At 36.9% G+C, this 14,592-nt stretch overlaps 1 long non-coding RNA gene across 1 annotated transcript; it reads left to right on the top strand.

Moving 5' to 3' along the window:
- The first annotated feature begins 862 nt into the window (after window positions 1–862).
- LOC146951655 (uncharacterized) lies at window positions 863–3,022 on the top strand. The gene is made up of 2 exons (XR_015031910.1): window positions 863–967; window positions 2,832–3,022. It is a non-coding gene; the product is annotated as an uncharacterized LOC146951655 (long non-coding RNA).
- Window positions 3,023–14,592: the final 11,570 nt, after the last annotated feature.

The raw sequence follows: 14,592 nt of genomic DNA, 5'->3' as shown, positions 1-14,592 counted from the left end.
ATAAGATGTATACATGGAAGATGTGTTAGATACACGTAAGCACTGCAGGGCAAACCTGGATATCAGTAGAACTCCAGTCTAAAGGCAAATCCTGAGTGTTTCAGATAAAGAAAAGTTACGTAGATGCAGAGTTCATGCTACGCAGAGAAGGAATAGATCCGAGACAAGCAATCCGCATATAACAAAAGTCAATTTTAATCACTGTGTTCTCAGATAGTTCTGTGATTTTGATAAATATAGTAAGATTGAAGAGACCATATTCAATCATATGCAGAATAAGAAAGAGGATGAATTACATTCTTTGTTGAGAAAAATATTCTTCAACCTCTCTAGAGTGGTTTTGATCAGATACCATTTAGCAGAAACCAAAGGAAATAGATTTTAGTTACTGTGATTGATAGATGATTTCTAAATTTCGAGGACGAAATTTCTTTAAGGGGGGTAGAGTGTAATATCCCGCTTATCAGTAACGGAATATTACCCATCAGACGTGTCAGAGGACAAATATTCATGGATATGTCTATTAATGGCATAAGTCATTTATGAACTAGATATCAGAGATTAAGTGTTACAGAACGTCAAGTACGACGGAAGAATGTTTTTATGAAATATCAGTCAAGCAGGGGTTTATGTATCAGTGTCAGGTTAAGCGTGACCAAGACGAAGGGCATTTAAGTAAACTCGCACAAGGGAGTATATAAGTGTTTTTGGGGCCAAAATATTCATTTTCCCATTTCACTTCTCTCTCTAGGTTTTGGAAAACCTTTCTCTCCCCCTTCTCTCTAAGAATTGCGCCTCCCTCTCCTCTCTAAGTCATCCAAACTTCTTCAATACATGATCAAGCATGGCTTAGCAAGCAAGAAACAAGTAGAGGAAGAGATTAAAGTATGGTTTGGTGAAAAAGGGCTAAGGATCGAAAGCTAGAGTTTGAGCTTGGAACTTGAAGAATATGCAAGGATCATGTTAGGTGAGTTCCATAGATAGAATAGCCACCTTTGGGTTTGTGTAATCTTGTAGAAAAATCATGTTTTATGTTAGTTTTGCTTTTATGAAATTTAAGTAACCCCAAGGTAATTCTTGTTGTTTACATGCTAAAAATTGCCATGAGATATGTTTAAATGAAGCTATATATGTTGTTGGATGTATTGGTGCATTACAGGGTCCAATTGGTCGAGTTTTGGGTCGAAAATGGCGAAAACCCGTAGCCGAAAGCACCGAAAACGCAAAAATTCGCAGCGCTGCGCCTGTACAAGGGCGCTAGGCGCCCACAAGTCAGGGAGCCAGCGCTAGGCGCCCTCCCTCTGGCGCCAGGCGCCCCAGACAGGACAACGTTCGCGTTGTTCTGCGCTCGGGTGCTTGGGGGCAGTCGCGTGGGGGTCCGTAGCGATCGTTTCGGTGTATTCTTGTACTGTTTTTACTTATCTTTCTACTGGTACAAGCTTAGCTTTATCAAATCATGAAATTTATAAACGGCTCGTAACTTGGGTTTATGGCATTTTCGGTCTTCAGAAAGTATTGAAAATTTGCACACATCGTCAATTGATCCTTGCACCATTAATCATGGCAATCTTAGCATGTATTACAAGGATGGCTCAAGAGAGTTTTAGCCGACTTATTCGGGTAGCAAAGAACTAGGCATGGGATGAAAGTAGAGCCTTGACATAGCTTGTCAAGAACTAGAATAGTTAGTAGAGAATAGAATGTTAGGCATGAGTAGTATGCTTGACTAGTTGCGAAGTGGCATAGAGTAATCTCTTCGAATAAAAACTAGAGTGCCATACGAGTATGGCAAGACGTGAATTGATTAGATATCTCTTCACATAGCAAGTTAAGCAAGCATATAATTTACCTCTAGTCGGATCGTATAGGCATCCGAGGTAAAAGAGATAGCTAGCATAGATTTAATACTCATGCATTTATAGACCCAAACTTTAAAGTTAAAGGTGTCATGTCTCTTGTGTCCACACTAGGTTGGCTCAGGGGGTTTCCATTAGGTGAAACGGGGTTAGCCGTAAGGAACCCGCATGTCACTTAGTAAGTAAGATGTGGTGGTCGTGTCTCTTGTGTCCACACTAGGTTGGTTCAAGAGGTTTCCATTAGGTGAAATGGGGTTAGCCGTAAGGATCCCGCACGTCACTGCAGGAGTACCGTTGGTTTATACCTTAGATAGGTTTCCATCGGATAGATAGGGATTGCGCTCGGGGTTACTCCACTCGGGGCTTTCCGTAAAATGAACTCAGATAATAATTGTTTGTTAAATGCTAACTTTATGAATAAACTTGACTATGCATATTTATTAGATATATTTATGTTATGTCATAGAACCTTGACGTAGATCGTCAAGAATAGCAGTGCCTTGACGTAGATCGTCAAGAATAGTAGAACATAGACGTAGATCGTCAATGACTAGTATGATAGCAAGATAGAATATGTTGTTAGATACAACATAGCTATGCATAGAGCGAGTATAGAGAAAGATATGCCGATGACGATTTTAGGTTTCCCCTAATCGTCCGGTTTAGAATTGTGTCATGATTATAGTATGTTTAGGCCTCGATACGTAGAGCGTATTCTTGGCGTTGCGGTTTTAGATTCCCCTCGACCGCCATGACACGTATAGGAAGTGAAGCCTATAACAAGTGAGATAAGGCTATGACGGCCCTAGTATGCACACCGTCTAAGTATGCAATGTCCCCACACACGTATAATCAACCGGCAGGTTGTATTTTAGACACGTGGTGACCGTAGGTTTTCCCTGAGGTTGCCTATAGCCTAGGATTTAGGGGAACTCACTGAGACATTATGTCTCATCCCAATCCTTTTTGTTTCAGATAAACAGGTTGGATTAGCAAGCTAGTAGCCGAATGGATGATGCGACAAGTGTTCGTTCGTACCCGCTGCAGGATGAGATGGATATTCAAGGATGCATTTATTATATTTTGTTTAGAGAAGTTGAGTTATGTTCTTTGTACGAACGCATTTGGTTGTACATATATATTCATTCGTAGTTTATTGTTGTAAATTTTTAATGTATCAAATACTAAACTTAACGCACGTGCTAGACATTCTAGATACGTCTAGTATGGGTGTTACAGAAAATCTCCTCGTTAATTTAGGACATTACTCGTTTTCGACCCTTTTTTACTAGGAAGGCCATAAAGTGGCCGATTTGTATTGAATCTTAGCATGTGACAATTCGTTGGATAGGTAAACAACATAACTACGACTTCCATGGGATATTTTTGCATTCTCTAAAATTTCGGCCAAAATGGAGGTTAAGAAAATCTCCTCGTTAATTTAGGACATTACTCGTTTTATACCATTTTTTACTAGGAAGGCCATAATGTGGCCGGTTTGTATTGAATCTTAGCATGTGACAATTTGTTGGATAAGTAAACAACATAGCTACGACTTCCAAGGTATATTTTTGCATTCTCTAAAAATTCAGCCAAAATGGAGGTTAAGAAAATCTCCTCGTTAATTTAGGACATTACTCGTTTTCGACCATTTTTTACTAGGAAGGCCATAATGTGGCCGGTTTGTATTGAATCTTAGCATGTGACAATTTGTTGGATAGGTAAACAACAAAGCTACGACTTCCATGGTATATTTTTGCATTCTCTAAAAATTCGGCCAAAATGGAGGTTAAGAAAATCTCCTCGTTAATTTAGGACATTACTCGTTTTATACCATTTTTTACTAGGAGGGCCATAATGTGGCCGGTTTGTATTGAATCTTAGCATGTGACAATTTGTTGGATAAGTAAACAACATAGCTACGACTTCCAAGGTATATTTTTGCATTCTCTAAAAATTCGGCCAAAATGGAGGTTAAGAAAATCTCCTCGTTAATTTAGGACATTACTCGTTTTCGACCATTTTTTACTAGGAAGGCCATAATGTGGCCGGTTTGTATTGAATCTTAGCATGTGACAATTTGTTGGATAGGTAAACAACAAAGCTACGAGTTCCATGGTATATTTTTGCATTCTCTAAAAATTCGGCCAAAATGGAGGTTAAGAAAATCTCCTCGTTAATTTAGGACATTACTCGTTGTCGACCCTTTTTTACTAGCAAGGCCATAAAGTGGCCGATTTGTATTGAATCTTAGCATGTGACAATTCGTTGGATAGGTAAACAACATAACTACGACTTCCATGTGATATTTTTGCATTCTCTAAAAATTCGGCCAAAATGGAGGTTAAGAAAATCTCCTCGTTAATTTAGGACATTACTCGTTTTCGTCCCTTTTTTACTAGGAAGGCCATAAAGTGGCGGATTTGTATTGAATCTTAGCATGTGACAATTCGTTGGATAGGTAAACAACATAACCATGACTTCCATGGGATCTTTTTGCATTCTCTAAAATTTCGGCCAAAATGGAGGGGACATTACTCGTTTTCGACCCTTTTTTACTAGGAAGGCCATAAAGTGGCCGATTTGTATTGAATCTTAGCATGTGACAATTCGTTGGATAGGTAAACAACATAACTACGACTTCCATGGGATATTTTTGCATTCTCTAAAATTTCGGCCAAAATGGAGGTTAAGAAAATCTCCTCGCTAATTTAAGACATTACTCGTTTTATACCGTTTTTTACTAGGAAGGCCATAATGTGGCCGGTTTGTATTGAATCTTAGCATGTGACAATTTGTTGGATAAGTAAACAACATAGCTACGACTTCCAAGGTATATTTTTGCATTCTCTAAAAATTCGGCCAAAATGGAGGTTAAGAAAATCTCCTCGTTAATTTAGGACATTACTCGTTTTCGACCATTTTTTACAAGGAAGGCCATAATGTGGCCGGTTTGTATTGAATCTTAGCATGTGACAATTTGTTGGATAGGTAAACAACAAAGCTACGACTTCCATGGTATATTTTTGCATTCTCTAAAAATTCGGCCAAAATGGAGGTTAAGAAAATCTCCTCGTTAATTTAGGACATTACTCGTTTTATTCCATTTTTTACTAGGAAGGCCATAATGTGGCCGGTTTGTATTGAATCTTAGCATGTGACAATTTGTTGGATAAGTAAACAACATAGCTACGACTTCCAAGGTATATTTTTGCATTCTCTAAAAATTCGGCCAAAATGGAGGTTAAGAAAATCTCCTCGTTAATTTAGGACATTACTCGTTTTCGACCATTTTTTACTAGGAAGGCCATAATGTGGCCGGTTTGTATTGAATCTTAGCATGTGACAATTTGTTGGATAGGTAAACAACAAAGCTACGACTTCCATGGTATATTTTTGCATTCTCTAAAAATTCGGCCAAAATGGAGGTTAAGAAAATCTCCTCGTTAATTTAGGACATTACTCGTTTTCGTCCCTTTTTTACTAGGAAGGCCATAAAGTGGCGGATTTGTATTGAATCTTAGCATGTGACAATTCGTTGGATAGGTAAACAACATAACTATGACTTCCATGAGATCTTTTTGCATTCTCTAAAATTTCGGCCAAAATGGAGGGGACATTACTCGTTTTCGACCCTTTTTTACTAGGAAGGCCATAAAGTGGCCGATTTGTATTGAATCTTAGCATGTGACAATTCGTTGGATAGGTAAACAACATAACTACGACTTCCATGGGATATTTTTGCATTCTCTAAAATTTCGGCCAAAATGGAGGTTAAGAAAATCTCCTCGTTAATTTAAGACATTACTCGTTTTATACCATTTTTTACTAGGAAGGCCATAATGTGGCCGGTTTGTATTGAATCTTAGCATGTGACAATTTGTTGGATAAGTAAACAACATAGCTACGACTTCCAAGGTATATTTTTGCATTCTCTAAAAATTTGGCCAAAATGGAGGTTAAAAAAATCTCCTCGTTAATTTAGGACATTACTCGTTTTCGACCCTTTTTTACTAGGAAGGCCATAAAGTGGCCGATTTGTATTGAATCTTAGCATGTGACAATTCGTTGGATAGGTAAACAACATAACTACGACTTCCATGGGATATTTTTGCATTCTCTAAAATTTCGGCCAAAATGGAGGTTAAGAAAATCTCCTCGTTAATTTAGGACATTACTCGTTTTATACCATTTTTTACTAGGAAGGCCATAATGTGGCCGGTTTGTATTGAATCTTAGCATGTGACAATTTGTTGGATAAGTAAACAACATAGCTACGACTTCCAAGGTATATTTTTGCATTCTCTAAAAATTCGGCCAAAATGGAGGTTAAGAAAATCTCCTCGTTAATTTAGGACATTACTCGTTTTCGACCATTTTTTACTAGGAAGGCCATAATGTGGCCGGTTTGTATTGAGTCTTAGCATGTGACAATTTGTTGGATAGGTAAACAACAAGGCTACGACTTCCATGGTATATTTTTGCATTCTCTAAAAATTCGGCCAAAATGGAGGTTAAGAAAATCTCCTCGTTAATTTAGGACATTACTCGTTTTATACCATTTTTTACTAGGAGGGCCATAATGTGGCCGGTTTGTATTGAATCTTAGCATGTGACAATTTGTTGGATAAGTAAACAACATAGCTACGACTTCCAAGGTATATTTTTGCATTCTCTAAAAATTCGGCCAAAATGGAGGTTAAGAAAATCTCCTCGTTAATTTAGGACATTACTCGTTTTCGACCATTTTTTACTAGGAAGGCCATAATGTGGCCGGTTTGTATTGAATCTTAGCATGTGACAATTTGTTGGATAGGTAAACAACAAAGCTACGACTTCCATGGTATATTTTTGCATTCTCTAAAAATTCGGCCAAAATGGAGGTTAAGAAAATCTCCTCGTTAATTTAGGACATTACTCGTTGTCGACCCTTTTTTACTAGCAAGGCCATAAAGTGGCCGATTTGTATTGAATCTTAGCATGTGACAATTCGTTGGATAGGTAAACAACATAACTACGACTTCCATGTGATATTTTTGCATTCTCTAAAAATTCGGCCAAAATGGAGGTTAAGAAAATCTCCTCGTTAATTTAGGACATTACTCGTTTTCGTCCCTTTTTTACTAGGAAGGCCATAAAGTGGCGGATTTGTATTGAATCTTAGCATGTGACAATTCGTTGGATAGGTAAACAACATAACCATGACTTCCATGGGATCTTTTTGCATTCTCTAAAATTTCGGCCAAAATGGAGGGGACATTACTCGTTTTCGACCCTTTTTTACTAGGAAGGCCATAAAGTGGCCGATTTGTATTGAATCTTAGCATGTGACAATTCGTTGGATAGGTAAACAACATAACTACGACTTCCATGGGATATTTTTGCATTCTCTAAAATTTCGGCCAAAATGGAGGTTAAGAAAATCTCCTCGTTAATTTAAGACATTACTCGTTTTATACCGTTTTTTACTAGGAAGGCCATAATGTGGCCGGTTTGTATTGAATCTTAGCATGTGACAATTTGTTGGATAAGTAAACAACATAGCTACGACTTCCAAGGTATATTTTTGCATTCTCTAAAAATTCGGCCAAAATGGAGGTTAAGAAAATCTCCTCGTTAATTTAGGACATTACTCGTTTTCGACCATTTTTTACTAGGAAGGCCATAATGTGGCCGGTTTGTATTGAATCTTAGCATGTGACAATTTGTTGGATAGGTAAACAACAAAGCTACGACTTCCATGGTATATTTTTGCATTCTCTAAAAATTCGGCCAAAATGGAGGTTAAGAAAATCTCCTCGTTAATTTAGGACATTACTCGTTTTATTCCATTTTTTACTAGGAAGGCCATAATGTGGCCGGTTTGTATTGAATCTTAGCATGTGACAATTTGTTGGATAAGTAAACAACATAGCTACGACTTCCAAGGTATATTTTTGCATTCTCTAAAAATTCGGCCAAAATGGAGGTTAAGAAAATCTCCTCGTTAATTTAGGACATTACTCGTTGTCGACCCTTTTTTACTAGCAAGGCCATAAAGTGGCCGATTTGTATTGAATCTTAGCATGTGACAATTCGTTGGATAGGTAAACAACATAACTACGACTTCCATGTGATATTTTTGCATTCTCTAAAAATTCGGCCAAAATGGAGGTTAAGAAAATCTCCTCGTTAATTTAGGACATTACTCGTTTTCGTCCCTTTTTTACTAGGAAGGCCATAAAGTGGCGGATTTGTATTGAATCTTAGCATGTGACAATTCGTTGGATAGGTAAACAACATAACTATGACTTCCATGGGATCTTTTTGCATTCTCTAAAATTTCGGCCAAAATGGAGGGGACATTACTCGTTTTCGACCCTTTTTTACTAGGAAGGCCATAAAGTGGCCGATTTGTATTGAATCTTAGCATGTGACAATTCGTTGGATAGGTAAACAACATAACTACGACTTCCATGGGATATTTTTGCATTCTCTAAAATTTCGGCCAAAATGGAGGTTAAGAAAATCTCCTCGTTAATTTAAGACATTACTCGTTTTATACCATTTTTTACTAGGAAGGCCATAATGTGGCCGGTTTGTATTGAATCTTAGCATGTGACAATTTGTTGGATAAGTAAACAACATAGCTACGACTTCCAAGGTATATTTTTGCATTCTCTAAAAATTTGGCCAAAATGGAGGTTAAAAAAATCTCCTCGTTAATTTAGGACATTACTCGTTTTCGACCCTTTTTTACTAGGAAGGCCATAAAGTGGCCGATTTGTATTGAATCTTAGCATGTGACAATTCGTTGGATAGGTAAACAACATAACTACGACTTCCATGGGATATTTTTGCATTCTCTAAAATTTCGGCCAAAATGGAGGTTAAGAAAATCTCCTCGTTAATTTAGGACATTACTCGTTTTATACCATTTTTTACTAGGAAGGCCATAATGTGGCCGGTTTGTATTGAATCTTAGCATGTGACAATTTGTTGGATAAGTAAACAACATAGCTACGACTTCCAAGGTATATTTTTGCATTCTCTAAAAATTCGGCCAAAATGGAGGTTAAGAAAATCTCCTCGTTAATTTAGGACATTACTCGTTTTCGACCATTTTTTACTAGGAAGGCCATAATGTGGCCGGTTTGTATTGAGTCTTAGCATGTGACAATTTGTTGGATAGGTAAACAACAAGGCTACGACTTCCATGGTATATTTTTGCATTCTCTAAAAATTCGGCCAAAATGGAGGTTAAGAAAATCTCCTCGTTAATTTAGGACATTACTCGTTTTATACCATTTTTTACTAGGAGGGCCATAATGTGGCCGGTTTGTATTGAATCTTAGCATGTGACAATTTGTTGGATAAGTAAACAACATAGCTACGACTTCCAAGGTATATTTTTGCATTCTCTAAAAATTCGGCCAAAATGGAGGTTAAGAAAATCTCCTCGTTAATTTAGGACATTACTCGTTTTCGACCATTTTTTACTAGGAAGGCCATAATGTGGCCGGTTTGTATTGAATCTTAGCATGTGACAATTTGTTGGATAGGTAAACAACAAAGCTACGACTTCCATGGTATATTTTTGCATTCTCTAAAAATTCGGCCAAAATGGAGGTTAAGAAAATCTCCTCGTTAATTTAGGACATTACTCGTTGTCGACCCTTTTTTACTAGCAAGGCCATAAAGTGGCCGATTTGTATTGAATCTTAGCATGTGACAATTCGTTGGATAGGTAAACAACATAACTACGACTTCCATGTGATATTTTTGCATTCTCTAAAAATTCGGCCAAAATGGAGGTTAAGAAAATCTCCTCGTTAATTTAGGACATTACTCGTTTTCGTCCCTTTTTTACTAGGAAGGCCATAAAGTGGCGGATTTGTATTGAATCTTAGCATGTGACAATTCGTTGGATAGGTAAACAACATAACTATGACTTCCATGGGATCTTTTTGCATTCTCTAAAATTTCGGCCAAAATGGAGGGGACATTACTCGTTTTCGACCCTTTTTTACTAGGAAGGCCATAAAGTGGCCGATTTGTATTGAATCTTAGCATGTGACAATTCGTTGGATAGGTAAACAACATAACTACGACTTCCATGGGATATTTTTGCATTCTCTAAAATTTCGGCCAAAATGGAGGTTAAGAAAATCTCCTCGTTAATTTAAGACATTACTCGTTTTATACCATTTTTTACTAGGAAGGCCATAATGTGGCCGGTTTGTATTGAATCTTAGCATGTGACAATTTGTTGGATAAGTAAACAACATAGCTACGACTTCCAAGGTATATTTTTGCATTCTCTAAAAATTTGGCCAAAATGGAGGTTAAAAAAATCTCCTCGTTAATTTAGGACATTACTCGTTTTCGACCCTTTTTTACTAGGAAGGCCATAAAGTGGCCGATTTGTATTGAATCTTAGCATGTGACAATTCGTTGGATAGGTAAACAACATAACTACGACTTCCATGGGATATTTTTGCATTCTCTAAAATTTCGGCCAAAATGGAGGTTAAGAAAATCTCCTCGTTAATTTAGGACATTACTCGTTTTATACCATTTTTTACTAGGAAGGCCATAATGTGGCCGGTTTGTATTGAATCTTAGCATGTGACAATTTGTTGGATAAGTAAACAACATAGCTACGACTTCCAAGGTATATTTTTGCATTCTCTAAAAATTCGGCCAAAATGGAGGTTAAGAAAATCTCCTCGTTAATTTAGGACATTACTCGTTTTCGACCATTTTTTACTAGGAAGGCCATAATGTGGCCGGTTTGTATTGAGTCTTAGCATGTGACAATTTGTTGGATAGGTAAACAACAAGGCTACGACTTCCATGGTATATTTTTGCATTCTCTAAAAATTCGGCCAAAATGGAGGTTAAGAAAATCTCCTCGTTAATTTAGGACATTACTCGTTTTATACCATTTTTTACTAGGAGGGCCATAATGTGGCCGGTTTGTATTGAATCTTAGCATGTGACAATTTGTTGGATAAGTAAACAACATAGCTACGACGTCCAAGGTATATTTTTGCATTCTCTAAAAATTCGGCCAAAATGGAGGTTAAGAAAATCTCCTCGTTAATTTAGGACATTACTCGTTTTCGACCATTTTTTACTAGGAAGGCCATAATGTGGCCGGTTTGTATTGAATCTTAGCATGTGACAATTTGTTGGATAGGTAAACAACAAAGCTACGACTTCCATGGTATATTTTTGCATTCTCTAAAAATTCGGCCAAAATGGAGGTTAAGAAAATCTCCTCGTTAATTTAGGACACTACTCGTTGTCGACCCTTTTTTACTAGCAAGGCCATAAAGTGGCCGATTTGTATTGAATCTTAGCATGTGACAATTCGTTGGATAGGTAAACAACATAACTACGACTTCCATGTGATATTTTTGCATTCTTTAAAAATTCGGCCAAAATGGAGGTTAAGAAAATCTCCTCGTTAATTTAGGACATTACTCGTTTTCGTCCCTTTTTTACTAGGAAGGCCATAAAGTGGCGGATTTGTATTGAATCTTAGCATGTGACAATTCGTTGGATAGGTAAACAACATAACTATGACTTCCATGGGATCTTTTTGCATTCTCTAAAATTTCGGCCAAAATGGAGGGGACATTACTCGTTTTCGACCCTTTTTTACTAGGAAGGCCATAAAGTGGCCGATTTGTATTGAATCTTAGCATGTGACAATTCGTTGGATAGGTAAACAACATAACTACGACTTCCATGGGATATTTTTGCATTCTCTAAAATTTCGGCCAAAATGGAGGTGAAGAAAATCTCCTCGTTAATTTAAGACATTACTCGTTTTATACCATTTTTTACTAGGAAGGCCATAATGTGGCCGGTTTGTATTGAATCTTAGCATGTGACAATTTGTTGGATAAGTAAACAACATAGCTACGACTTCCAAGGTATATTTTTGCATTCTCTAAAAATTTGGCCAAAATGGAGGTTAAAAAAATCTCCTCGTTAATTTAGGACATTACTCGTTTTCGACCCTTTTTTACTAGGAAGGCCATAAAGTGGCCGATTTGTATTGAATCTTAGCATGTGACAATTCGTTGGATAGGTAAACAACATAACTACGACTTCCATGGGATATTTTTGCATTCTCTAAAATTTCGGCCAAAATGGAGGTTAAGAAAATCTCCTCGTTAATTTAGGACATTACTCGTTTTATACCATTTTTTACTAGGAAGGCCATAATGTGGCCGGTTTGTATTGAATCTTAGCATGTGACAATTTGTTGGATAAGTAAACAACATAGCTACGACTTCCAAGGTATATTTTTGCATTCTCTAAAAATTCGGCCAAAATGGAGGTTAAGAAAATCTCCTCGTTAATTTAGGACATTACTCGTTTTCGACCATTTTTTACTAGGAGGGCCATAATGTGGCCGGTTTGTATTGAGTCTTAGCATGTGACAATTTGTTGGATAGGTAAACAACAAGGCTAAGACTTCCATGGTATATTTTTGCATTCTCTAAAAATTCGGCCAAAATGGAGGTTAAGAAAATCTCCTCGTTAATTTAGGACATTACTCGTTTTATACCATTTTTTACTAGGAGGGCCATAATGTGGCCGGTTTGTATTGAATCTTAGCATGTGACAATTTGTTCGATAAGTAAACAACATAGCTACGACTTCCAAGGTATATTTTTGCATTCTCTAAAAATTCGGCCAAAATGGAGGTTAAGAAAATCTCCTCGTTAATTTAAGACATTACTCGTTTTATACCATTTTTTACTAGGAAGGCCATAATGTGGCCGGTTTGTATTGAATCTTAGCATGTGACAATTTGTTGGATAAGTAAACAACATAGCTACGACTTCCAAGGTATATTTTTGCATTCTCTAAAAATTTGGCCAAAATGGAGGTTAAAAAAATCTCCTCGTTAATTTAGGACATTACTCGTTTTCGACCCTTTTTTACTAGGAAGGCCATAAAGTGGCCGATTTGTATTGAATCTTAGCATGTGACAATTCGTTGGATAGGTAAACAACATAACTACGACTTCCATGGGATATTTTTGCATTCTCTAAAATTTCGGCCAAAATGGAGGTTAAGAAAATCTCCTCGTTAATTTAGGACATTACTCGTTTTATACCATTTTTTACTAGGAAGGCCATAATGTGGCCGGTTTGTATTGAATCTTAGCATGTGACAATTTGTTGGATAAGTAAACAACATAGCTACGACTTCCAAGGTATATTTTTGCATTCTCTAAAAATTCGGCCAAAATGGAGGTTAAGAAAATCTCCTCGTTAATTTAGGACATTACTCGTTTTCGACCATTTTTTACTAGGAGGGCCATAATGTGGCCGGTTTGATTGAGTCTTAGCATGTGACAATTTGTTGGATAGGTAAACAACAAGGCTAAGACTTCCATGGTATATTTTTGCATTCTCTAAAAATTCGGCCAAAATGGAGGTTAAGAAAATCTCCTCGTTAATTTAGGACATTACTCGTTTTATACCATTTTTTACTAGGAGGGCCATAATGTGGCCGGTTTGTATTGAATCTTAGCATGTGACAATTTGTTGGATAAGTAAACAACATAGCTACGACTTCCAAGGTATATTTTTGCATTCTCTAAAAATTCGGCCAAAATGGAGGTTAAGAAAATCTCCTCGTTAATTTAGGACATTACTCGTTTTCGACCATTTTTTACTAGGAAGGCCATAATGTGGCCGGTTTGTATTGAATCTTAGCATGTGACAATTTGTTGGATAGGTAAACAACAAAGCTACGACTTCCATGGTATATTTTTGCATTCTCTAAAAATTCGGCCAAAATGGAGGTTAAGAAAATCTCCTCGTTAATTTAGGACATTACTCGTTGTCGACCCTTTTTTACTAGCAAGGCCATAAAGTGGCCGATTTGTATTGAATCTTAGCATGTGACAATTCGTTGGATAGGTAAACAACATAACTACGACTTCCATGTGATATTTTTGCATTCTCTAAAAATTCGGCCAAAATGGAGGTTAAGAAAATCTCCTCGTTAATTTAGGACATTACTCGTTTTCGTCCCTTTTTTACTAGGAAGGCCATAAAGTGGCGGATTTGTATTGAATCTTAGCATGTGACAATTCGTTGGATAGGTAAACAACATAACTATGACTTCCATGGGATCTTTTTGCATTCTCTAAAATTTCGGCCAAAATGGAGGGGACATTACTCGTTTTCGACCCTTTTTTACTAGGAAGGCCATAAAGTGGCCGATTTGTATTGAATCTTAGCATGTGACAATTCGTTGGATAGGTAAACAACATAACTACGACTTCCATGGGATATTTTTGCATTCTCTAAAATTTCGGCCAAAATGGAGGTTAAGAAAATCTCCTCGTTAATTTAAGACATTACTCGTTTTATAGCATTTTTTACTAGGAAGGCCATAATGTGGCCGGTTTGTATTGAATCTTAGCATGTGACAATTTGTTGGATAAGTAAACAACATAGCTACGACTTCCAAGGTATATTTTTGCATTCTCTAAAAATTTGGCCAAAATGGAGGTTAAGAAAATCTCCTCGTTAATTTAGGACATTACTCGTTTTCGACCCTTTTTTACTAGGAAGGCCATAAAGTGGCCGATTTGTATTGAATCTTAGCATGTGACAATTCGTTGGATAGGTAAACAACATAACTACGACTTCCATGTGATATTTTTGCATTCTCTAAAAATTCGGCCAAAATGGAGGTTAAAAAAATCTCCTCGTTAATT

The sequence above is a fragment of the Medicago sativa genome, chromosome 1 (assembly GCF_051527215.1).
Source record: "Medicago sativa cultivar Bolivia chromosome 1, Bolivia_mono, whole genome shotgun sequence".
Lineage (NCBI taxonomy): Eukaryota > Viridiplantae > Streptophyta > Magnoliopsida > Fabales > Fabaceae > Medicago > Medicago sativa.
This window is presented reverse-complemented; position numbering and strand designations above follow the sequence as displayed.